General features: G+C 37.6%; 1 protein-coding gene across 4 annotated transcripts in view; it reads left to right on the forward strand.

Annotated features, from left to right (window-relative positions):
• LOC143367016 (uncharacterized) overlaps positions 1-24,174 on the forward strand; it is a 92,099-nt gene that overhangs the window by 30,716 nt on the left and 37,209 nt on the right. Inside the window, exon 1 of one of the 4 annotated variants that reach the window (XM_076808609.1) lies at positions 12,275-12,505. The exons of 1 other annotated variant lie outside the window; for it this stretch is intronic. The gene's annotated coding sequence lies outside the window, so the exon portion shown is untranslated. Of the gene's footprint in view, positions 1-12,274; positions 12,506-24,174 lie in introns of those variants that run through there. 2 more of the 4 variants (XM_076808607.1, XM_076808606.1) reach the window with 2 other exon arrangements.

Below are 24,174 nucleotides of genomic sequence, written 5' to 3' on the forward strand. Positions count from 1 at the left end.
CCATGATGGTACGATAAAAACGGCGCTCGCTAATTGGCCGAAGATGCGGGGACTGTGCCAGGTTTTACGTAACACATGTATTCACCAGTTACGATAGCGATGAACTCCGCGAGCTAACTCATCTTGCTGGAAATCGAAGAGGCGCTCTAAAACTAATGTTATCGGAGTCGGCATAAGCGAGAAATTCGCGAAATTCGCGACTAAATCTGACAGTAATCTGACGTGTAAAAACTGAAGTATCGTCAAACAGCTTCAAGTAGATACAGTGAGTTTCGCGATGATATTATATCAGTTACGAGTTGAGAATGCTGCGAATTACGTCACGTGTGACACCTGCACTCGCCGCTTCCTCAGCAACGTTCCAAGAACCGTGGACCACGTTGCATTCCGCGCGCGTAAGGACAGAAAAGAGGAGGAAACTGGAAGCGTCAGCGAGCTGAGTAGTTTCTTGACAATATTTCGAACGAAGGTATTGTAGAATTTCTGACTTTATATAATACAGAAGTAATGTAATAATGGGATACTTATATCGTGGAAAGGTGAACAATAGTTAATTAATAAATCGTAGTTTACAAAAACATAAAAAAATAGGATTAATAAATCCTAGTTTACAAAAACATAAAAAAATAGGATTAATAAATCCTAGTTTACAAAAACATAAAAAAATAGGATTCATAAATCCTAGTTTATAAAAACATAAAAAAATAGGATTAATAAATCCTAGTTTACAAAAACATAAAAAAATAGGATTAATAAATCCTAGTTTACAAAAACCTAAACAGCATTTTGAAGATTTTATATTGCCTTGTGTAAAAGATTTTATGGAAAATGGTACCAAGTTATTATATTACAAGAACCCTGGTACAACATTTGAAAAGTTATTTTACTGGTGGCTGCTTTTAGATTTTTAGGCATATTTGAAACAATTTATGTTGTATGTTTCTTTATTTGTTCCCCTAAGGGTTACAAAGACTTCCATTCCCCTACCCATCTCTTCATTTCTTTTACATAGTTTCTTATCTATTTTATCTTAATCTATACTTATTCTAAGCTTACTATACTCTTATTCTACCCTTAATCTACTCTCTTCCGCCCTCGATCTCCTTTTATTCCTTCCATTCCCACTCTCATTCTTGCCCCCCCCCCACTTCCCCTTCCATCTCCCTGCTCCTTCTCTCCAGCCTCTTCAGCCACTCCTCTCCCCCACCTCCCTCGTCCAGTTTTTCCACATCACATTTCCTCGTCACATTTCCCTTATCTTCTCGCCTATCCCCTTTTCCGTTCCCTCTTTCCCTGTACATCTGTCAATAGAATATAATAATATGCTCCCATGATTTATTTCTCGTCCGCATATCCTGCATCCCCTCTCCTCCCCCTCCTCCTAACCCAAACCTCCCCTCTCTCATCTCGTTTCCCAACCTGAATCTCGCTATTCTTCTGCACCCTTCTTCGTTCCATCCTGCCACCAGGTACCTTGGTATCTGTTCTGCCCTTATCTCTCTGTACCATCTATTATATTTGGACTGGCATATCTTCTCTCTTCTTTCCCTCTCCTGTCTTCTCCCCTCTTCCTGCTCTATTTCTTCGAATCCTCCTCCTCCCCTTTCCGTTCCACCTTCCTCTCTCTCTCTCCCACCTCGACAACACTCCCTCTTCTTTCCTCTCCCTTTCCCTTATTTCTTCCCAACATATCCTTGCCAGCTCCCCTCCTTCCCCTCTACTCAACTTTTCCTCATATCACCATGATTGCCCTCGACCTCAGCTTTTCTCTCTTCGTTTCCTCTCTTACCACGTACCCTGGTGTTCTCCAATCCACCCCCAGACTCCATCTGATGTATCTTTCCTGCACTTTCTCCACCTCTTCTCTTTCTCTCCATCCCCATATTTCGCTCCTGTACCCCAGCACCGTCTACACCAACGTGTCGAATAGCCACATCCTTCTCTTCCAGTTCTCCCCAAACTTCCTTCTTCCTATCCCCCATGCCTGCCTCATCACCACTAGGGATTGCAAATTTACCGATTTAATTCAATTACCGGTAATTCGGTAAAATTTCCAATCGAAACCGGTTTATCGGTAATTTACCGGTATTGAAAATATAAGAGTAAACATTACAAAAAACTTTTTTTTAACTCTAATCGAGCATTATAAAAATTACACGCAAACGAAACTATTCTGAACATAAAATATAAAATGATATAACACAAAATAGATATATTTGTATAACTAATAGCAATACTTATTAATGTGGATCTTCACCACGAAAACAATGAAAAGAATCTTAACTTACATACGTAATTAAATATTTTTTATTTAACAATTCTTTTTAACAAATAAGCGCGAAAAACAAAGTTTGTCTAAATTTTCGTCTCCTGAACGCGGCCTAATTTTTTTACAAAATAATCCAGTCACTTGGGTAGTCATTAAGAAATCATATGCCATTTGTATACATATACTTTCTCCTTACTTTTTCTACTTGAAAATACGTGCATTTTTTTAATGACTTGATTCAGATTTTTAGTTTTCTTTTTGGATCAGAATTGGTTCTTCATGAGATACTTCGGTTATCGTCTTTATTAGTAATTGAAGTATTTTTTCACTGATAACGCAGTAGATATCGACGGAATTAATGAACGCATATATATGCGCTATATTGCTGTACGTGATTTATCGAATTACCGGTAAAAATTTGACGAATTACGGTAAGAATTTGAGGATATTTCTCGCGATTCACCGGGAAACCGGTAAACCGATTTACCGGTACAGCAATCCCTAATCACCACCCCCGCCCTCCTTACTCTCTCCTTCATGTGTGCTTTCGGTCCGCCGTTCCTCTTAAATACATATCCGAGATATGTGAATTCCTTCACTTCCTCTATCCGTTTCCATCTCCACACCATTTTCTTTTCCCTCCCACCCTCCTTCCTGAATCTCATCACCTTCTTTTTGTCCACATTTACCTCCAGCCTTTTTCTATCCAAGTACTTCTCCAGCCTTCTTATCTGGCTTTCCATTTCCTCCTCATTCTTCGCCATCACCACCACGTCATCTGCGTAGGCTAATGTGCATATCCTCTCTCCCCCCACTTCCACTCCTCTCCATTTTCCTCTTTTCAACTCTTCTTCTATGTCCGCTATTAGGAGATTGAAAAGTTTCGGGCTTAGTGGGCACTAGGGTGGAGTGAAAAAAACTTTTTTTCGATGATCAAATTCTAATATTGCGGAAAAGTTGCCTACGTTGCCCAGTAAAACGTGTAAAAAAATTCAGCTCGATCGGATAATTTCTTCTGTGTACACCAGAGGCCTTAACTTTCAAAATTTTAGTAAAAAACTTAAGAAAGTTCAACATTCTTCCGTTGGTGGTTTCTATCTTTTTCTTTACCCAGGACTATATTTGTTGCATAAATGAAGCAAAGAAACACCCGTGGTTCGTTTCGAAACCACAGAAATGGCCTATCGGCACTCTTCGTCCACTTTCCTAACGGAATAAGTGGCCCAAAACCCACCACACGGAGGTAGCTGTACGTCGGGCTCCTTGTTTTTGTGTTGTTTTTTGTATTTTAATTTTTTTTTTGTTTCTTTAAATAATTTTATTGTTTTTTTTTTGTAATGTATTTTCATATTTCTATTTGCCAGAACGAGAAACTGCGCTTGTTATACCTGTTTTTGATGTGCAAACTTTACAGCGAGAACTGATTCTTCGTTTCAAAATTTGGCATCGATTGACGGGACAACAATGTACACCGAATGAAACCATCCCTTGCATCGCTGCCGCACACTTGACAGGATGCTTCGGTCACGAGTTTCACCCTGCGTTCGACTGCAAGGGTGTGGCAGGCATACTTAAGAAATTCCCAGTCTAGAAACAAGCTGTTACTCGACAATTTCTCTGATAGCCCCTGCCTCACTCCTTTCGCTGTTCAGAAACCCTCTCCTACCTTCCCCCCCCCCCCCCGCTTTTACCTTGCTTATCATTTCTCCATACACTTCTTTGATTCTTTCTCTTAGCCCTACTCTCCAGCCCCTCCCATAGCACCCCACTATCCACCGAATCAAAGGTCGCCTTCAGGTCCACAAATAGCGCCACTAGCTTGCCCTTTTCCTTCTGTGTCTGCCTTCCTATTATGTAATTCAATACATACACATTGTCCATCGTCCCTCTTCCTCTCCTGAACCCTACTTGATTCGGCGGTATCATTCCCTTCTCCTCCACCTATTGCTCCAGCCTCTTTGTTAACACCGTCGTGTATATTTTGTACACCGCCGGCATTAACGTCACTCCTGTAATATTGTACTCTCCCCCCCCCCTCTCCTTTCTTGACCAGTGGTACTATTATCCATTCCTTCCACCCCTGTGGCCATCCTTCGCCCTCCCACACCCTTCCACAAATCTCCCACGCCATCTCTATCATTCTGCCCCCCCCCCCCCCATACTTATACGCCTCATTCAGCACCTCGTCTTCTCCCATCGCCTTTCCTTCCTTCAGCTTCCTCACCACGTTTCTTATTTCCTCTTTCTCTATTCCCCATTCTTCTCCTTTTATTTCGTTTCCATCTCCTCCTGCCCTCACTCTACTTTCCACTCCCCCCCCCCCCCCAGCAACCCCATAGAGTACTCCTTCCATTCTTCCTTGCTTATCCTTTCATTGCTACTCTTCACTTCCTTTCTTCCTCTATTTACTATCCCCCACACTTTCCCTTCTCTCCTGGCTGCTGCCACTTCCTCTACCATCCTGTCTCTCTCCTCCTTCTTTCTTTCACACAACTCTTTGTATTCCATTTTCCTGCTCTTATAATCCTCCTTCTTGCCCTTCCCTCCTCTCCATTTCCTCGACTCTCTCTGTGTCTATACACAATTGGCAGCGGTTCAAAAATGATTCAAAAGAGGGGGCAAATTCCTCGACTGGTATAGCCTTTAGAGCAGGCGTGCACAGCTGAATGCCTGCCGGGCAAAAATTTTCGGCCGTTTGTGGAAAGCGCATCGTAAAGCGCTAGGCCACGCCTTTATGAGCAACAGTGCCGTGGTGGGGAGTGTTCGTGAGTGAGGAGTCGGATGCCCATTAAAGCTAGCAACCAGCTTTGCTCAGATGTATGACGTATACGAAAAATTTCATGTGTACAAAAATTTGTTTCGCTATTTCTTAAACGTTTTGTAACTTCCCGATCAAAATTAACAGAGCCACTGATACTGATAATATTGACGCATACACCACGTATAGAATTATTTATTTGACAATATTTTTTGAAAGAAAGGAGTACATAGAGGTAATAATTATATATAATAAACATATATCATACATATGTATGACCAGTATATTTACATATAAAAGTGTCAAGCAATTTCCCGCGGCTGAGCCATCGCACCTCCGTATAAAATGGCAAGTCACCATATTCAGAATGCAGGTCTTCTAAGAATGTTCTAAACTGTCTGCGTTTTAAGCCATTTGTTCGAATATAGTTTGTGACTCGAACAACCACACACATAACATTATGTATTTCCAGATGCTTACTGCATAAATTTTGTTGGTGGATGGCGCAATGTATAGCCGTAATGTCATGAGGAACTGCTAAATTTTTTATCTTAGTTCGGAGGCGGCCAACAAATCCTATATACTTGCCAACCATGGCAGGAGCGCCATCAGTTGTGACACAAAATTATTTTGAGATCACTGATCGCGCCAAATAAGTGTGACGATTCTGGACAAAGTTGCTCCGCTGATTGGACGAGACAATCCTATAATCATATAATGCTCTTGGAACTAAATTAAAATAACTTACCTTTGCTAATAATTCTGCCGCTTCTTCCAATAATCGGCCCTTTAAGCGGCGAATTTCTGAAGAGCGTTCTTCCACATTTAATTTTTCAAAATCTTTGGCATGGAAAAGTGCATGTTGGCGCTGTAAATTATATTTTTTTATGTGCTGTGTCTTATTACACACTAAACACTTGGCTGCACTATCATGTTCCGTAAAAAGGTAACTACAGTATTGTCTCGTTAGCGACTCGCTGGTCGGGACCGGCGTTGAGTCGGTATCGTGAACAGAACCCTAATTCCGAGTGTTCGTTTCTCGCTTCTTTCTGGCCGGAGGGGGGAGCGAGATGGAACACTGCGTGCGCGGCGAGCGTGCGCGATGGTCGCAAGCGCAAAGGACAGAATGTCAGGCGTCCGAAAGATGGAGCGAGACAAAACATCAACGCGTCGTCGGTCTCGTACCGTCCTCGCTCGCTCTCGTTCCATCTCGCTTCAGCTTTCGCCGGGCAAGAGTGAGACAAAAGTGGTGGGGATAGCGAAGAATCGATATCGTGTACACAAAATCGAGTCGCTAACGAGGAAATACTGTATCTTCCTACGAATCTTTAAAACCCCCTACAGATGAGGACATCCTTTTCGACCCCGAAGCTTGAGCCATAACTATTATATATATTTCTATATAGGAATAGGTTTCGACTGTGTTTCGACCCGTGATTCCTAAATATCCTCCCATTTTTAAATAACTCCAGGGCATTATTGCACTTAAGGAGTCTCCCTACAATTTAGAGTACGCACCACGGCCTTTTTAATGCTGATTACGGTGTCAAGGTAACATCCTTTCAATGGGTCTCTAAGTTTCGGAAGCAGAAAAAAGTAGCATGGAGCCAAATCTGGCGAATACGCCGCGGTGGGTAATTGAACACGGTGACTTGTTTTTGTGTTAACAACTTGCGCACAATTATGGAGCAGTGGCTGGGTGCGTGTCGTGCAGTAGAGACCAGCTTCCTGGCTCCCGATATTCTGGTCGCACGCAAGTCATTTATCATTTTTTTTTATTATCCATTTATTTATCATTTTGGAACATTTTACTCTGTGAGCCATCTGAGGCCTCCATGCATGATCTACGCCTCCAATTAATTCCCGGTCCTCGCGAAATTGTTTATGCCAATGAAAAAGACGCGTTCTTGATAAACACTCATCACCATAAACTTGTTACCACATTTCGTCCCTATTGAAGATCGCCTACTTTAAGTAACACGTAAAAAGTGGTGAGTGTTTCTTTGCAGGACACTTTATGCCATCTACCTAAGAAAATAGAAGCAATCGGAAATTGACATTCAGATGATGGACTTATCACGAGCGATGCGCCCGGAGGAGGTCTTCATCGGCCGTGATCGAATTTTCTCGGGTCGGTGGGACTTTCGTCCGTTTGCAATACTCGTTGAATACGCCAGGGAAACATCTACTAATAAAATGCTTGTATTACTTAAGGGTAATCTCTATATTCAATAAGACGTTTTATATTGTAAACTATTTTCCTTTACGCTGATAAATACAGTCAATATTGTAAACAAAATTATATGTTCAGGTATACCTACATACGAGAGAAAGCTCTTAAACACTGACAAGGCACGTAGTATCTTGAATTGTCTACATGTTCTAACCCTTTACGCTTTCAAGTTTCTATAGTCTTCTGGTTGTCATTTTTGCAATTGTTAACACATAGACACAGTTGTGCTAATTGAATTACGTTGTAATTGAATTACTATATAATTGAAATACAATGTAATTAAATGACGTAATGAAGTTACAGCGTAATGCAACGTAATTGAATTACATAATTCAAACTTTTCAATTAATTCAATTTCTAATTACAGCAATCATGCATGTAATCGAATTACAATGTAATTGAAATACAGTGTAATTAAATTACAGCTCAGAACTCTGAAGAAGTGAGATAAATGATTATATTTATCATTCTTGTCTATACGACGCCCAATTAGTGATTAGTGGTGAACTAAAAATGTTATTTTTTTGTTTTTTCCTATTAGGTGATGTATTTCACTGTATTTCTGTATTAATTTGTTTACATGAGATGCATTAGGTGATTGCCGTTATTTTTCCCTCTAATTTATATTGTAAGTTAGGTAGAGCAGGTACATGTTTCTTTTTTTACATTTATGTTTGAATGTAGAACAAATGTAACAAAGAAGTTTATTTCTCTTTATATATTATAAATTTATGAATAATACATACCATATTCATCACTTATAATAATTTTTTGCTGTTCGAAACCCTTACCTACATATTTCTTTCCCACCTCTTATTACCTCTCAATTTGGTTACCTCTTAATTCGTAATTCGTAATTACATTGTACTTTGCAATTATACTTCAATTGCGATTACCAATTGTGATGTAATTTAATTGAATGAGAGATCTGAATTACGAATTACGATGTAATTGAATACAATGTAATTGAATACAATGTAATTGAATACAATGTAATTGAATACAATGTAATTGAATACAATGTAATTGAATACAATGTAATTGAATACAATGTAATTGAATACAATGTAATTGAATACAATGTAATTGAATACAATGTAATTGAATACAATGTAATTGAATACAATGTAATTGAATACAATGTAATTGAATACAATGTAATTGAATACAATGTAATTGAATACAATGTAATTGAATACAATGTAATTGAATACTATGTAATTGAATACTATGTAATTGAATACTATGTAATTGAATACAATGTAATTGAATACAATGTAATTGAATACAATGTAATTGAATACAATGTAATTATAATTCATGGAGTAATTCAATTGTAATTCTGCACAACTCTGAACATAGATCGCTTTACAATATGTATTTCTTCTGAAATATACGTACTTTGTTGGAGATTTGGCGTTTATAGTGGCAGAACACTTCATTTGGGAAATGCCAACATTTAAAGTTTTCACCCCTTAAAATTGAGATTGTGCAAAAATAAAAAAACACGTGTCTCTTAGATTTTTATGCTTAACCCGGCGGGAGGCGCACTCCATATTGTAACACAGGTTGTCGCTACGGGGTCAAAAATACCCAAAATTGGAACGTAAAAACCACGGTTTCGGAATATTTTTTTTTTAACTTTGTAATTTTTATGTTAAAGTACAGTGTTTTAAGAATCAAACAAAATTAATGAAATATCTTAAAATCTTTATAAAAGTTCTTTAAAAAATTGTAACAAAAACTCAAAGAGTCTTCATATTTTCGCAACTAGCGCCTCTGGTAAATTTTACGCAGTAGCGTCTCCCGCCGAGTTAACAACATATTTTAAGGAGAAAGAAATGATAATTATTTACTTTAGCGATTCCTCGCCAATTTTGATGAAATTTGGATATGTTGTAAAACTCCACATTCTGAGCAACTTTTTCCTTGACATGTTACCGCCGCTCGGTCTCAGTTTCCGAGATATTCGCAAACATATTTTTTAAATTTCTTTTTTCGGTGTTATAATTTGGGTTAGGTTTAGTATAAATAAATATAAGTGCACTTCACATTCAACATTCTTTTCAATTATTATTGAGAACCCGAGAACGGGCGAGAGGAAACGAAAATGTCGACACTTTGATACTTTATCTCGCTCCGTGTTTCAGCTCGAGCTCGAGCTCCACCCGCGGGCGAGCCTACAATGTATCAGCGCAACTTTTTCTTATACGTGTTACCGCCGCTCGACCTTCGTTTCCGAGATATTTGCGAAAAACTTCGGTTGACTTATTCCGACGCAACGCATTCCATTTTTCAACTTGTCCCGGGTATTAGTATTGGTTGGGGCTAGATTAGTGCAGGGGGCGCGCGCCCGCTCGCGGGCGCCTATAGCCTGGTGCCGAACCGATGTGAGTCGGAGTGTTGACGGGAGCCTCCACACATCCAATAGGTGCTCTCGAAAGCCCCCCTTCCTAGCAAAAAAATTATGTTTTAGAAACAGAGACATCCTAACCCCGGGTCTCCACTAAGGCGAACACGAACAAAAACATTGTTCACGAACGTTTTCGTCTGTTTTCGTCGTGTTCACACCGCCGCGAACACGAACAGAACTCCGCGTACGAACGTTCTCGAGGATGTTCGCGACGGTAGGAACGCAGCGAACGAACATTTCTAACGATACCTGGCGATCCGCATCCCTTTCCATTGTGACTGCTCGTAAACAGGCGACCCTCTACGACCATTCTGACGCTTCCTTCTGTGTTTTTTCTGGATTTATAAGCTTTAAAGGGTAAATTGAGGTTAAATATAACCTTCTTTGTCAAACAGCGGTGTACAGAATCATATTTAAAATATACTTCTAAGTTTAGTTTCGTTTAATGTTTGGGATAATAAGATAGTAGAGATATTGAGGGACAATGCAGCCAAAGTATTTGGCCACATTAAGAGTTAGTGCCTGTCAAAGCAGAGTGCCTCTCAAAGCTAACGAGAAGACCATCTCTTGCTGCAGAAAGGAGAGATGGTCGAGTTATGAATTGTTTATTATTTTTATTTTTCTATTTTTATTATTATTTTATTATTATTTTTGTTCATTTAGGTTATTTATTCGCTTTTGTATTCATTTGCCTTGCTAATCGGTAGTAGGTAGTTCACTTTTTCTTTGATGTGTTCTTTACTTGTTTAGCGTAAACCAATTAAATATCAATGAATCTGTAGTTGTATTCACTCATACATAATTTTGCTTTATCCTTATCTGAAGTCATTCCCTATGCAATCTATCTTTGTAAAAAGAAGTGAGTTCTCCATAAAAAAACTTGAAAAAAGTAAAAAAATTACACCAAGCACATGAAATCAAATAAATCGCAAAAAAATAGAAGATAATAATAATCACAAAATTAAAAAAAGATGTGAAATCAAAATGAACTGTAAGTACATAAAGGTGCTTTCCCGCAGCGTGCAAAGGCGACACTGTGTAGCGCAATGTAAGATTCGGTGCTTTCCAACTGCGCTTAATAATATTAAGCAGATATATTTTTATAGAAATAAATATTTCAATACCAATAAATATTTTATTGAAAATAATTGGCGCTGCGAAACCAAACAAATGTTAATTGTCTTGGTATAAATAATAAAACAAGACAAGATACCACTGAGACAAGAAAGAAAGAAAAATATTAATGCAATTTATACATATTTATTCAGTTTAGCAACACCAATTCGGAGCGCAGCGCCAAGTATTTTGAATAAAATATTTGGCTGCTGTATCCCACCTGTGAGAAACGCTCGGCCGGGTCGCCGCCTGGCGGTCATGTCGCGTAGTACCCATCGCAGCCGGCCGAGTCATGACTTCTTTATGTACATATTACACAGATTAAGGATATACTTCCGAATGGCCCCAGTGGCCGATCGACACGAGGTTTGAGGGGAGGGGAGGGGAGGGGGTGTGGACCCTAATCTAAAATTGTAGCTTCGGGTATTTATTAGTGTCCGAAATATGAATAAAAAATTATTGTTAATTTTTTTTAACTGCGTACACGTAGCTCTAACGGGGATCCATCCTGCCCCCCCCCCCCAAATTATTCTACGGACAGTTGGCCGCGTTCTCCTTACCTCCGCGTGCCCCTCAGGCGCTAAAAGGCACGCGTATTTAACTGAAATTCAAAGCCTATTTTCTCGAAAACGAAGTGCGATATTAAAAAATTGTATTCTATATTTTCGTCTTATTTTGGCCTGTAGAATCACTCCTCCAGAGCATGGAGTAATAGGTATCCATCCTGTATAATAGGATGGATCGCATCCGCAAGTTTCTGGTTCAAATTCCCAAACTCACATCGATTCGCTACCATGCTTTACACGCGCGCCCCCCGCACTAATCTAGCCCCAACCAATACTAATACCCGGAACAAGTTGAAAAGTGGAATGCGTTATTTCGGATTAAGTTAACAGACATACTAAAAGTTTTTTATTAATATCTCGGAAACTAATAAATTCCCGAAGCAACAATTTTAGATTTAGGGTCCACAGACCCTCCCCACCCTTCCCCTCAAGCCACGTGTCGATCGGCCACTGGGGCCATTCGGAAGTATAGCCCAGATTAATTATATTTTACGTGATAAAACATAGCATATGTCCGTTCTTGTTGTACAAGTATACTTTAGTTCAAATTTCGTAATGATTGGTTCAGTACTTTTTAAGACTTGTGTGTCCATACAAACAAACGCTGCAGCTGCATTATAATACTATAATAGTATGATAGTATGATAGTACGATAGTATGATAGTATGATAGTATGATAGTATAATAGTATGATAGTACGATAGTATGATAATATTGCTAGATTGTACAAGGAATTTGATTTTAGAAAAGTAGAAATTTTGATACGGAATAAGTTCCACTGTAAAAGAAGATATGAAACACAAAAGATTCATTGCGAACCATGACACGAAGACGCGCAGGGGGATTATCTAACTCGGAAGGTAGGGAGAATCTCGCGGCCTTGAATGCGCCCATAAAGCTGCTCCCTCGTATAGTGACCGATATCGCTGGAACCTGCAGTGGAAGAACATCGACTTGTCGAAACACGTGGCCATCACGCGGCAATCGACTGAAGATTACTCACAAATGCGTACCGGCTTGTACACCCGTCAAATACACATGCCTCTGGCATCGAAGTGACAATCTCGTTATTCCTCCGTCGTCTGTACCACCGTTCACGGCTCCTACATTCCACTGTGTATCCCAATTGGAACAGCTCGAACAACGAAAAGTAAGTCAGTAGTAACAGCGTTGATACTTACAAGAAATGCTTCGATCGATAAATTTATGCTCGACTTGGTGAGCATCGAACTCCGTGGAGGTTAACGAAACTCGTTTGTGAAAACGCCGATACGTATGTGTCGCGTTCCCACCGTTCTTCGTTCAATTATCGATTTATTGTTATAGCAGTGCAACAATAATGGTGCAATAGATGCCCATAAATTTTACAGAATTTATTCCACAATGATTAAAACGTCGAATAAGTCCGATTGCTGATCAATAGTCGGTCACATTCATTTATCCTTTGTTGTTTAACCTTGAGCCACTAACATTGATATTACCTGTTGCAATATTCTTCGGCAAAGATTAAGGTTTTCTTTAATAACATTTTGCACATTGTGGAAAGTTTTGCAGGATTTATTTTTCTGAATACACATTTCTTGTCCTTAGATTAAAGCTATTATCGCGTTATCCGAGACTTTTTGCCTCGAATTGGTAGCCCGTACCGCAACAAATATATTGTTACTATATCTGTGCGTAGTCTTAACTACAATGTTTTCCACGTATTTAGTTATTAAATAAGTAGTAATGCTTTTATTGCAGAAAAAAATTGAATATAAAACATATGTATTGTCTTGTAAATACATGTGCAATGTTACTACATTTTATACTTAAATTATCGATAATACGTTTCCTAATATAAATTTCGTATGTATGTTTATTTCGATAAGGATAAGACTTAATACGAATACAAATTTAAACGATATACTACATTGCGATGTGGTGTATCGTTTAATTTTGGGTCGACACATCACGTGTCGATCGATGACCCAGACATGGGTAAAACTTATCATAGATAAAAATTTCAAACAAGGAACAAAACGTATAATATTTGTATCCGTTATTCGTGGAACAAAAACAACCTGCTCCGTTAAAATGAAAGTACAATTTCTATGTATTGCCTCCACCTATATTCGAAATTTAAACGAAACTCTGAATATTTTCTATAAAGCAGAAGATATGAATTTGGTTTTATCTTACATAATATTTAAATAATATTCGTGCTGTATGCTTGGTAGTTATGAACATTAAAAAGTAAATGAGTAATGAAAAAATCAATTAAATAATTATATATTAATTATCCGAATAATAGATCGTTTGTTGCATAAAGCAATTGCACTATGTGCTATCCATTGTTATAATTTAATTAGTGTACGATTAATAGTATTGATCATTATTATAATACATTAAGAGGAGTTAAAAAGGAGCAACGAAAATGTGTCTAAAATTATTCGAATAAATGATTCGAAAGTTTTTCAACAAATAACTCAACTTATTATACAAATACAAATTATTCAAATACTGTGAGGAGCATAATTTATTAGGAATAGCGAAATTGTATTAACAACAGGAATTATTCGAATTAAACGATTTAACACAGATAATAATTTTGGGTGAATACTTCTTCGTAATTATTCGAATAATTTCGAAAATGATTAATATATATGCATGTACACATTTTATTGATAACATTATCAGATCCAACTAAATTTGTATGTAGTTCGTATATAGTTTATCGAATTAAATTCGACTAAAGACAGAGATAAGAATAAGAAATTTATTCGAAAGTGAAGGTGAAAAGTTTTCTTTTAAAGAAAAAGGTATTTTTATTCATATAATAAATTTGTTTCGAATAAACCAAAGTAAATTCATTTCAATAAATATAAGGAATTTTTAATTCGATTTCTGGGTTAAATAATATTTCATATCTAAGTGACGTCCAACTTTGCGTATAGATACATTAAACATTCATTTCTTAATTAAATTAATATTTTTCATAAATTACCTAATTGATTGAGCTGACCTCTGCATATCGATTGATGCAAGTGGTGTTACTATTGGTGATAGATTGTAGACTTGACATATTTGAACTCTTCTAATACAATACTATCCGATTAAGGGGTTACGCCACCCTGAAAGTTTTTATAAAACGATTTTTTTTTTCTTTGCATTTTCTTATTACCTGAAGTTTTAAGAATAATTTAAGTCGTGGTAGACGCAAAAATTCCCCAAAGTAACCGAGTTATAGACTTTAAAGGAGGCGCGGATGTCGATATTCCGCAGCATGTAAGGACCATTCTACTTTTCTTCTTTTGCATTTTTCTCGAAACTACATTTTCAAAGGTGATATATCAAATATCTTCAAAACTATTTGTCCGATTAATTTCAAACTTGGCACGCATATTCATAATGGTATTGTCTACAATGTAGCATGTCATTTTTTTCATGCGACAACCCTTTCGTATATAATAAATGTTTTAAGTTCGTTTTGTCAGGTGAAAAACGAATAATTTTCTTCACCTTGCTCTCATTTATGGAATAATTTTTTTTCTAAAATCGGTATGCTACATTGTAGGAATTTTATTAAGGAACACGAAAATCATCATGTTTTTCATTTCAGATGAGCCTGGGCGTTATAATTTGTTATATCAGTCACGCGTGTAACGGCGGACGAGCTCCGCGGGACAACAAATAACTCGGTCATTTTTTAATATTTGTGTACAGTACTTATACAATATATGCACTAATACATGTTCTACACATAAGAAAAAAAGAAATGATTTCCAACCTCATAGTATCAGTAAAAAAAAATCGTCTAGTTTAGTGCTGTTTCGAGTGCCTCAGGGTGGCGTAACCCCTTAAGGGCTCGAGCAGGGTTATCAGGGAATTCTCTACGCGTGCGGAATACATGACGTCACATAGACCTATATACGCTAACCGACTTGTGCACGCCATGCGTGAATTGTGGTATATACATAGATACGTCACAACGTCACCAGCACAAATACCTATACCGTTATTGCTCTAGAGTGTAGCGTGTTCCCCTTCTCCTACTCCGTACACGTCATATGGTGTTTACGCCGCCATTAATTCCCTTTATATGGCAACCCGTGGCTTGAGATAATATCCCCTACATTCTATGTTTATGTAGCGCAAAGACCTGTCGCAAGCGAGAAGCTCGGCACTCGGAATGAGTCACGTATTATTAATATTATGCATATTTTATATTTTGCATTGTACCTACATTGATGAAAGTGGTACCAATGGATTTTAAATTTTCCTGATTAAAATGTGCCCGAACACTACGTTATCCTGCCTATTTAGTTTTAATAATAAGAAATTCAAAAGTGATTTGCAGAACGTGGAAACTATTTCAAGAGGTAGAAAAAATATACAAAAGAAAATTTTAAGTTAAACGATTTTATTTAATTTGACCGAAAATGCATTAAAAACTAAAAAATAAGTCTTTTCTTGTACTACAATTACGATGGTGGTGTCACTTTAAATAAAATCGTGGGGCAGGATATTTCATCGCTCATTTCGACGCTTGATTCTCTATTAAATTGGTTCGTATCTTGTTATGAAATATCCTACCCCGCGATTGTATTTAATGTGACATCACCATCGCAATTGTGGTACAAGAAGCAACATATTTTTTAATTTTTAGTGTATTTTCGATCAAATTAAATAAAATCGTTTAACTTAAAATTATTTTTTTATAAATGTTTTATTTACTTGTTAGTGTTTGAGTTTCGCAACAAAAAAAATCGTGAAGAATTGAAATATTTGTACGTGTCGGATCATTTCTCGATAAATTGTGTATTTACGGAATTCGCGATGCTACTATTAGGCAATGCAGGGACTTCTTGTCGTTTTCGAGAAGTGGGCGAGAGACTGGTTTCAAGTCGTTTGAATCTGTGGTTATGTGTTTTTATTGTAGGGAATGCAATTTTTTTCACATGCCCAAGGGTGAGTTTTATAAAAAATTTGTATTGTCATTATAACTACGTATGCCTGCAAAGTTTTAAGCCTATTAGATTTGGGGAAATGGCTTAAAATTGAGTTTTTCTCTTTACCAAACGGACAGAGGACTGAAGCTAATATAAAATCGTTTAAAACTAGTTTGAACAACATCGCGTTTGGACAGACTTTTATTGTAAAAACCTTAGGAATCCAGTGGCAATACTTTTTTTAATGATGTAATGTACGTAAATATAAAAATCTAAATTTTAAATAGTGCATGATAGTTCTCCCGATTAAAATCATGCCAAATGTTAGGTATATCGGACCATTTTTAACGAAGTTAGTTTGAAATGATGTAAATCAATTTTTCATGTGATTTCCTTCATTATGGTCCGATTTCCGTTGTTCTTGGTATTATTTTCATCGGTGAAACATAAGGAATCGATTGGTGTCATTTTCGCAATGATCCGATGAGAAATGTGAAACTTGAACATTTCTGACTATTAATGGGTATTCCAGTCCCTTCGAGGGTCGAAAGCACGGCCGTCTGTAGTACAGGCCAGACACTACGATGTTGCAACACCGCATTTCGAACAACCATCAGTCCAATGACTATGTTCCGACCGGTACCACGACGGCCGTGACATAACGCGCGAAAGGCTTCAGAAAAAATCTAATAGGACTGATGACAGCGTTGCCAAATTCACTATGTTCTGGCCTGTACTACAGACGGCCATGTCGAAAGCCATAATACTTGGTTGGGGGTGTTCTTTTCGCCACGGGGTGCCGGGCGTCATCTCTCTGACAAGGGGACCTTCAGGACCTGCAAACTCAGAAATTGTTTATACTTAGTGTACGTGAAGGTCTTCATTCAGATTTTAATTTTCCAAAGCAGTAAGGTGCGCTTCTCCCCCCCCCCCCAAATTCGAGAAAATCGACTTTGAAAAATGTCGAGTTCCCTTATATTTTGATAGAAAACAATGACCAAGAAGCAGCGTGGGCCAGTGGGTAGCGCTCCCGACTAGTAAGCGTATGAGGTCGCCAGTTCGCGTCTCACTGTTGGTACTATTTTTTTGTTTTTTTTCATTTGAATACCTACCTGCACCTTTCACATGCAAAGTTTATCAAATTCATGCTAATTAATAATAATAAACTTTATTAAGAAAATAATAGTATGTACATAACATATGTAAATAGTCTTACTATATTAATGTACTTAGACAAAATATACTCTCTTAAGCCTAGTCCCTAGATTAACCTAATAACCTTTACCTACCGTATTGAATCAGTCTTGTGCACTTACAGTGTTTACGCTTGTTCGGTGGGATTGTCTTAACTATTTGTGTCTATTTCTATTGTTGATAGTGATTCTAGAATAGGAAAACTATGTAAGATAAAAACCTATGTTCAGCATTTCACACTTACTAGTCACTTTCACGAAAACTAGCATATTATCCTGTTTCACCACGAAGAATAACACGTTTTGGGTTCTGCTGCAGAAACTATCACGTTTCGGCGCGTGGTTGGTTTAAATTGTTGAAGTGCATTTTGTATCGAAAAATTCAATTTTTGAAAATATTGTTTAATAAATAATAACTCCATCTAATCTCCAAAAGGAAACACGTATGAAAATTTTAATTTACATAATTTAAGTACGGTATTTTAATGTTTAATAAATTACCGACCTAGTACTAAATAAAAAACGCATCGGAAGGTATTTAAGTTGACGCGCTCGATGTTTCATGCTACTTTTTGTGGCAAACCGTTCAAACGTGCTAGTTTTCGCAGCGAAAGACGAAACGCGATAGTTTTCGTAACAACTAAGACAAACGTGCTGTTTTTCGTAAGAAAATTAAAACGTGCTACTTTTCGTAATGCACGTGGGTATAGTATACAGCTGCGATCTTTGAGTTGCAGAAAATAACTTCTGCCAAAACTTTGAACGCGATTATCTCGAAACGGAATTTTTTAAACGAGCGGATTAATAACTCAGTCAATTTTTATCGGATTCACTTGAAACTTTCAGGGAATATTCGTAATAAAATTATTTGTTAATTATTTAGAAGTTCTCCACCCTCGCCGATTTGAATGATTTTTGGATACGTTGTCGGGGACACGATTCTGAACAACTTTTTCCTATACATGTTACCACCGCTCGACCTTCGTTTCCGAGATATTCGCGAAAAACTGCTGCTACTGCACAATGTATTCTGCCGTATACCTACCTACAGTACGCGTCCGTGGCAGTGTATGCGCCAGTATGGGACAAAACAAATGACGAAGCTGACCTTTATTTCCGAGATATTTGCGAAAAACTTCTTTTGACTTATTCCGATGCAACGCATTCCACTTTCCAACTTGTTCCGGGTATTAGTATTGGTTGGGGCCAGTGATGCCAGAACCGTGGGTTTTCGCTCACGGGCGCTACCCCCACTCTATGCCCAAGCGTACCCCCATTCTACGACCAAGCGTACCCCCTCTTAGCGCCTGTACCGCACCACACAAGCATCCCGTCTCTCTATCCGTGGGCCGTACGCGCTGCCTGGCCGGCGCTCTCCACCGAGAATTCATTTCACCGAGGTTCAAATCCCAATGCGAAGATTCTACTTTTTTCATTAATTATTCTCTAATTTCTCTTTCTATATTCTCAGTAGAATAAAAACTTGAAAACTGTTAATTTACAAAGCATTTTCGCAGCTGGCTAATAACGATGTTGGTCTTTTGCCTTTTTTTATACATAAACAGAGATTTAATATTATACATAAATAAGATATATTTCTGTTTATGTAGAAAAAAAGGCAGAAGAGCAACATCGTACATTAGCCATTTGCGATAATGCTTTGTAAATTAACAGTTTTCAAGTTTTTGTTCTACTGAGAATATAGAAAGAGAAATTAGAGAATAATTAAAGAAAAAAAGTAGAATATCCGCGCCGGGACTTGAACTCTGGACTTTTTGCTTGTGACCCAAGCGCTTCGTTGTCGGTAAAACGAATTCTCGCCGGAGAGCGCCGGCCAGGCAGCACGTACGGCACACGGATAGGGGGATGGCTATGCCTGCGTGGTGCGGTACAGGCGCTAGGAGGGGGTACGCTTGGTCCTAGAGTGGGGGTAGCGCCCGTGGGCGAAAACCCACGGTTCTGGCATCACTGGTTGGGGTTAGATTAGTGCGGGGGGCGCGCGCCTGCTCCCGGGCGCGTAAAGCATGTAGCGAACCGATATGAGTCGGGGTGTTGACAGGCGGCATCCGCAAGTTTCTGGTTCAAATCTCTAAACTCACATCAGTTCGCTATCATGCTTTACGCGCCCCTCGCACTAATCTAGCCCCAACCAATACTAATACCCGGGACAAGTTGGAAAGTGGAATGCGTTGGATCGGAATAAATCAACAGAAGTTTTTGGCAAATATCTCGGAAACGAAAGTCGAGCGGCAGTAACATGTATAGGAAAAAGTTGTTCAGAATCTTATCTATCCAAAAATCATTGAAATCGATGAGGATGGAAAACTTCTTAATAATTACCAATTATTTCTAAATAGTTAAGCCTACAAGTGTTTTAATCGAATAATTTATCTAACCGTAACATTGAAAAAATATGTTGATTTTTTATACCTCTTCTTTCAAAGTTCGCCATTTCTTCAAAAATTAATATTTTTTTAAATCTGTACGGTTTACTGAAGTTATTGTAATATACTTTAAGAAAACGTTCGAAATTTCCAATTCAGAGAAAACGTTGGAAACTTACACGATCTTCCGTTTTGTACATTTTTTTTTGCAGAGCCCAACATTATTGTATCCTGTGGCCATACTATCCAAAAAATGTTCAATCTAGAAGTATAAAATATTAGTTAAATATATGTATCTTCAGTTGGTAATAAAGATTTTTCGTAGAAAGTTACATTTCATTATAATAGAATACCTTGGAAATAGTCTTTATTTTCGATTGTCACTTTCCCCTTTAATACGAAAAAGAGTTAGGAAGATTAGACCTCGGGTGGTGTTGATGAGTCATTACAACAAATATAAGAATAATTCTGGTGGAATCTGCCCGTCCCATTTTACATAAATAATTAATCAGAAAGTCTAGACGCGATAAGATTACATTTAATAGGAGCAGTTACTTCAAAGTTCAAATCAGAAACCATGGAACATTAGCTGTGATATAGTCACACGAGACGCAAGAATGTCGTATCTATGAACAGTGTTCATATACTATGCATATGCTGAATCGTATAGAATCAATTTATGTTCTTAGCGTTTTCTTCTTTGAGGCGGGGGACGAAATTAAAAGTTGCTGTATTCTATCAGACTATTAAATTTAAACAATGATGCAGTTTCCAATGGAAATTTTCTATTTCCTTCCATAATCTTTCCCCATCTGCCATTAATTAATTAATGTCCCCTACGTCAGTTAATTAGTTAATGCCGACGTCGAAACGCTTCGATCTTTTTACATTGAAAAAGTGTTAGATCGTATAATAATCGGATAATGTTGAATCTAACAAATCTGGAAGATGAATAATAATCACAACCAATATAAACGATCGACAGATCATTGCTTAATACAAAACAATTCCGCGTCTCTTCGTTAACGTAGACCTTTTTTTGAACAATTGCTGCCTTCAAATTTAATGAGTCTCGTCATTTTATACATCTACACATCATTTTAGCAGCCAGCGATGAATTACTGTTCTTTGGAAATTCGTACAGTATCAAATGCCTTAACCTCACTTTATCGTTACTTATTTCTAAGATCTAAAATAGTTTCAGAATTAATAGATTTACGAACAAATATTATTCATGCGATATGCGTGTTTTCTATCTACCGTTAAGGAACTAGTTTTTGATCAGTTTAGAGGGCTTTCCGCTTTAATATTTATTTTTAACCTATAAAAACTTTAAACCATATACTTTTTTATACTAAAAGATGAATTAATGTTTAAACTTTAAGGAAAAAGTTTAAAAAGTTGAAAATAAATATAATTTAATTATTTATAAGGTATGGAATAATAAGGTGACTACGAACTAGTTTTTGATCATCTAAAATACATGGGAACTAATTTCTTATCAGGTAAGGTACTAATATTTGATCAGAAAGCCATACTAATTAAAAAGAAAGTACCAAACAAACTTATTTTTAGTATTATACCATCTAAATTTTTTTTTTATAATTTTATAATGTCCTAACCTATTTTTTATTCATGTGATCAAAAATTAGTTCCGCAAGAAAAAAATGGAACTAAATAATGATCACTGACTTTTCAAACAAAGTGATACATATAATACTAAAATTCTTGCACTACATTGTAAAGTAAACTATTATAAGCAAAATGTATGAAAATAACCTATAATACCGCAACAACCAGCAAAGAGATTGACTTTGATATCGGTGGTGATCTGTTACTTCGAACAGTAAGAGATGGCGTTCAACAGGGGTTTCCTTCAAGTGGGCTACCTTGCACATTTATTTTCACGAAAATTAACAATTCTAACTGATTTCATATACAACACATATATTTTTGAATTATCAATTTTTATGTTAGTAATTATTTCAAACAATTATTTATTGACATAAGCTTAAAAGAACGATTTATTTCATGAACTGATCAAAAGTTAGTGCCTGATCAAGAACTAGTTGCTTAACGGTATAGAATAAACAATAGAATACGTTCCTAAAATGTTGATACATTTTACGATAGTAAAATAAACGACTGGACTACAATACGCTGAAGAAAATATATGGGATAGCACAATATATCCTGCACAATGCTGTTACGCTTTAATTGAAATATTGAAAAATGATAACTTATGCAGGGTGTTTCGCCAGAGGTGGTAATCATTTTAGTGGGTGATTGGCCAAAATAAGATCTTTTTTTATTCGAAAGAGTGTGATGCCCCGCTGATATTTCATGTATTCTCACATTTTAGAGAGAATTTCTTCGCGTTCAGTTGTTGACTCAACGAATTTAAAACATCCTTATTCTCACTTATAAATCGCTATTTTTTGGAATCTTCCGTTTCTAGCAAACGGTTCTTGTTTTTACGAGCAGCTCCTTTCGTAGGCCTACCCATATTTTTTAAATGAATGTAGTTATATAACTTAAATAACTAAAGAGTAAGAATTAAAGAATTCAAAAGAAAATTGAAACCAACTCCAAAAAAAATAAGAATGCATTAAAAAGTAAAAAATAATTTTTTCCTTATTTAATCTACGACTCTTTATTTTGTTAAGTCGACGCCATTTTTACACAATACAAATGATACCTAATCAGATTTTAATAAAAGTTTAAAAAAAAAGATTATGACAGCTCTTTACTGTAAGTTTTACTTAAAAAATTATTGATTCAAACAATAACTAAGACATAAAAAGACCTGAGAAAAAAACAATTTCTCAATATTTGCATGTAAGAAGAACATTCTTAACCAGCCATACTTAAATCTGCAACTCTCTACCTTCACTTTCGAGTAATGTATCGCACATAAAATGCAGTTGCTTTACATTCGCCCTCTAGCGGTTATTAATTTAACTACACAGAATAATATATAAGGATTTAATCGAGGAAAGATGATATTCAGAGTATTTTTCGCTATCGCGTTTTGCTCTTTACTGTTATATAAATGCAGTATGTTTGTAAATATCTGTACAGTTTTTTTTAATTTACGTACAAATGTAATAATTTGATTTTTAAATTAAATATGGCGCCGACTTCAAAAAAATGGAGAGTGGTAGATTAAATAAGGAAAAAAAAATTTCTCACTTTTTAGTACATTTTCATTTTTTTTTAAGTCGGGATTAATTTTTTTATTACTCCGGAAAACATCAACAGAAGTAGTAAGTCACTTTTCTTTTTCAATATAGAAATGAAATATGTACTGTGGCCCGATGGAAAGAAGTCGGTTGAAATGTCACAGAGGCAAGAGGGGTTCTTCGCTCGCATTGGCTCCCCCCGCCCGTGTCCCGTTTGCGTACTTCAGCGCCGTCCAACTTGCCTCTTGAGAGGCAAAAGTCGTCCCCCACTATCGTCCGCCATTGCCATGGCGCACAGACGCGGCCGATTCAAAGTAACAGTGAACGTCGGCGTCGCGCGTGTCGTCTGAGCTTTCTTGTCAACGGAAATGTCGCAGTCTCCTTTTCAGCGTCGCGCGGTTTCCTTGACGACAAGTCAGGCTGCTCGAAAGGAAGGTTGGAAGGGGAAGTAGATGCGTGAGGGGCCCCTACGTTGGACAGCGCTGGCTTACTTTGTATCAGTGATGCCAGAACCGTGGGTTTCCGCCCACGGGCGCTACCCCCACTCTATGACCAAGCGTACCCCCATTCTACGACCAAGCGTACCCCCTCCTAGCGCCTGTACCGCACCACACAAGCATACCCATCCCTCTATCCGTGTGCCGTACGCGCTACCTGGCCGGCGCTCTCCGCCTAGAATTTATTTCACTGAGATCCTAGAGCAGGGGTGTTGAACTAGCGGCTCGCGAGCCGCAGTGGCTCCTTCTCCTCTTCGCCTGCTCCGTAGAGCCGTAGGAGAACAGCCCCCTCCACACCTACTTCACTCTGATGAATTTCCCCTCCGGGTGCCGCACTCTCTCCCTGCCGGGTCTCGTGCAACGCCTGGAGAAAAATAAGTGGGGGAACCGACTGACCGGGGGCCCGACTCGTGCGGCTCTCGGAGTGGGGAAGTTCGACACTCCTGTCCTAGAGCTTGGGTTGCAAACAGAAAATCCGAGGTTCAAATTCCGGTGCGAAGAGTCTACCTTTTTCATTAATTATTCTCTAACTTCTCTTTCTATATTCTCAGTAGAACAAAAACTTGAAAACTGTTGAATACTAATGTACGATGTTGCTCTTTTGCCTTTTTTATATATAAACAGAAATAAAT

This window comes from Andrena cerasifolii, chromosome 3, assembly GCF_050908995.1.
Source record: "Andrena cerasifolii isolate SP2316 chromosome 3, iyAndCera1_principal, whole genome shotgun sequence".
NCBI classification, from domain to species: Eukaryota; Metazoa; Arthropoda; class Insecta; order Hymenoptera; family Andrenidae; genus Andrena; species Andrena cerasifolii.